Source organism: Peromyscus eremicus, unplaced genomic scaffold (genome assembly GCF_949786415.1).
Source record: "Peromyscus eremicus unplaced genomic scaffold, PerEre_H2_v1 PerEre#2#unplaced_32, whole genome shotgun sequence".
In the NCBI taxonomy this organism is placed as follows: Eukaryota; Metazoa; Chordata; class Mammalia; order Rodentia; family Cricetidae; genus Peromyscus; species Peromyscus eremicus.
The window spans coordinates 1,198,036-1,201,590 of record NW_026734292.1 but is presented as its reverse complement, the minus strand read 5'-3'; positions in this window follow the sequence as shown (position 1 = coordinate 1,201,590).

Genomic DNA, 3,555 nt, shown 5'->3' with positions numbered 1-3,555 from the left:
GTGTTATTTGCACTCTGTATGGCAATGGGAGCACAATAGTGTCTTTGCTTACGAGAAAACAACTCTTGCTCGTAGGACCAAATACTGCATGAGATTCAACTCCATTTAGGACTGGGAAACAAACTCTAGCTCGCCTTACAAGAAACACACTCTGCTTTTGAGAAAAGAGCAGTCTTCTACTCTACTGTGGTTCATATGGGGTCCGAACACTGAGCTTGCTCAGAACAAAAGAACTGTGCTTCCTACACACACGGGCCATATCTAGTTCAACTCTGCTTAGGAAACTGAGAAGAACAGTAGATCCTCTTCAGTCCAATACACAGTACTTGCTGGGAACAGACACGAGTGCTATTTGAACTGTGTATGGCAATGGGAGTGCAATAGTGACTTTCCTTACCAGAAAACAACTCTTGCTCGTAGGACCAAAAACTGTATGTGATTCAACTCCATTTAGGACTGGGAAACAAACACTAGCTCGCCTTACAAGAAACACACTCTGCTTTTGAGAAAAGAGCACTCTTCTACTCTAATGTGTTTTCTATGGGGTCCGAACATTGAGCTTGCTCAGAACAAAAGAACTGTGCTTACTACAAACAGGGGCCATATCTAGTTCAGCTCTGCTTAGGAAACTGACAAGAACAGTAGCTCCGCTTCAGTCCAATACACTGTACTTGCTGGGAACAGACGCCAGTGCTATTTGCCCTGTGTATGACAATGGGAGAGTAATAGTGACTCTTCTTACCAGAAAACAACTCATGCTCATAGGAATAGAAACTGCATGGGATTCAACTCCATTTCTGACTGGGAAACAAACACTAGCTCACATTACAAGAAACACACTCTCCTTTTGAGAAAAGAGCACTCTTCTACTCTAATGTGTTTCCTATGGGGTCCGAATAGTGAGCTTGCTCAGAACAAAAGAACTGTGCTTCCTACACACAGGGGCCATATCTAGTTCAACTCTGCTTAGGAAACTTACAAGAACAGTAGCTCCTCTTCAGTCCAATACACTGTACTTGCTGGGAACAGACGCGAGTGCTATTTGCACTGTGTATGGAAATGGGACCGCAATAGTGACTTACCTTACCAGAAACAACTCTTGCTCGTAGGACCAAAAACTGCATGTGATTCAACTCCATTTAGGACTGGGAAACAAACACTAGCTCGCCTTCAAGAAACACACTCTGCTTTTGAGAAAAGAGCACTCTTCTACTCTACTGTGTTTCCTATAGGACCAGAACATTGAGCTTGCTCAGAACAAAAGAACTGTGCTTCATACAAATACTGCCATATCTAGTTCAATTCTGCTAAGGAAACTGAAAAGAACAGTAGATCCTCTTCAGTCCAATACACTGTACATGCTGATAACAGACGCCAGTGCTATTTGCCCTGTGTATGACAATGGGAGCACAATAGTGACTCTTCTTACCAGAAAACAACTCTTGCTCGTAGGACAAGAAACTGCATGTGTTTCCACTCCATTTAGGACTGGGAAACAAACACAAGCTCGCCTTACAAGAAACACACTCTGATTTTGAGAAAAGAGCACTCTTCTACTCGACTGTGTTTCCTTTGGGGTCCGAACAGTGAGCTTGCTAAGAAAAAATGAACTGTGCTTTCTACACACAGGGGCCATATCTAGTTCAACTCTGCTTAGGAAACTGACAAGAACAGTAGCTCCGCTTCAGTCCAATACACTGTACTTGCTGGAAACAGACGCGAGTGCTATTTACACTCTATATGGCAATGGGAGCGCAATAGTGACTTTTTTTAACCAGAAAACACCTCTTGCTCGTAGAACCAGAAACTGCATGGGATTCAACTCCATTTGGGACTGGGAAACAAACACTAGCTCGCCTCACAAGAAACACACTCTGCTTTTGAGAAAAGAGCACTCTTCTACTCTTCTGTGTTTCCTATGTGGTCCGAACAGTGAGCTTGCTCAGAACAAAAGAAATGTGCTTCCTACACACACGGGCCATATCTAGTTCAACTCTGCTTAGCAAACTGACAAGAACAGTAGCTCCGCTTCAGTCCAATACACTGTACTTGCTGGGAAGAGATGCCAGTGCTATTTGCATCTGTATGGAAATGGGAGCGCAATAGTGACTTTCCTTACCAGAAAACAACTCTTGCACATAGGACCAAAAACTGCATGTGATTCAACTCCATTTAGGACCGGGAAACAAAAGCTAGCTCGCCTTACAAGAAACACACTCTGCTTTTGAGAAAAGAGCACTCTTCTACTCTACTGTGTTTCCTATGGGGTCCGAACAGTGAGCTTGCTCAGAACAAAAGAACTGTGCTTCCTACACAAGGGGCCATATCTAGTTCAACTCTGCTTAGGAAACTGACAAGAACAGTAGCTCCTCTTCAGTGCAATACACTGTATTTGCTGGAACAGACGCGAGTGCTGTTTGCACTGTGTATGGCAAAGGGAGCACAATAGTGACTTTCCTTACCAGAAAACAACTCTGGTTCGTAGGACCAAAAACTGCATGTGATTCAACTCCATTTAGGACTGGGAAACAAACGATAGCTCGCCTTACAAGAAACACACTCTGCTTTTGAGAAAAGAGCAGTCTTCTATTCTACTGTGGTTCATAAGGGTTCCGAACATTGAGCTTGCTCAGAACAAAAGAACTGTGCTTCCTACACACACGGGCCATATCTAGTTCAACTCTGCTTAGGAAACTGACAAAAACAGTAGCTCCTCTTCAGTCCAATACACTGTACTTGCTAGAACAGACGCCAGTGCTATTTGCACTGTGTATGGCAATGGGAGCGCAATAGTGACTTTGCTTACGAGAAAACAACTCTTGCTCATAGGACCAAAAACTGCACGTGATTCAACTCCATTTAGGACTGGGAAACAAACTCTAGCTCGCCTTACAAGAAACACACTCTGCTTTTGAGCAAAGAGCAGTCTTCTATTCTACTATGGTTCATATGGGGTCCGAATAGTAAGCTTGCTCAGAACAAAAGTACTGTGCTTCCTACACACACGGGCCATATCTAGTTCAACTCTGCTTAGGAAACTGACAAGAACAGAAGCTCCTCTTCAGGCCAATACACTGTACTTGCTGGGAACATACACGAGTGATATTTGAACTGTGTATGGCAATGGGAGTACAATAGTGACTTTCCTTACCAGAAAACAACTCTTGCTCGTAGGACCAAAAAATGTATGTGATTCAACTCCATTTAGGACTGGGAAACAAACACTCGCTCGCCTTACAAGAAACACACTCTGATTTTGAGAAAAGAGCACTCTTCTACTCTAATGTATTTTCTATGGGGTCCGAACATTGAGCTTGCTCAGAACAAAAGAACTGTGCTTCCTACACACAGGGGCCATATCTAGTTCAGCTCTGCTTAGGAAACTGACAAGAACAGTAGCTCCGCTTCAGTCCAATACACTGTACTTGCTGGGAACAGACGCCAGTGCTATTTGCCCTGTGTATGACAATGAGAGCGTGATAGTGACTCTTCTTACCAGAAATCAACTCTTGCTCGTAGGACCAGAAACTGCATGGGATTCAACTCCATTTCTGA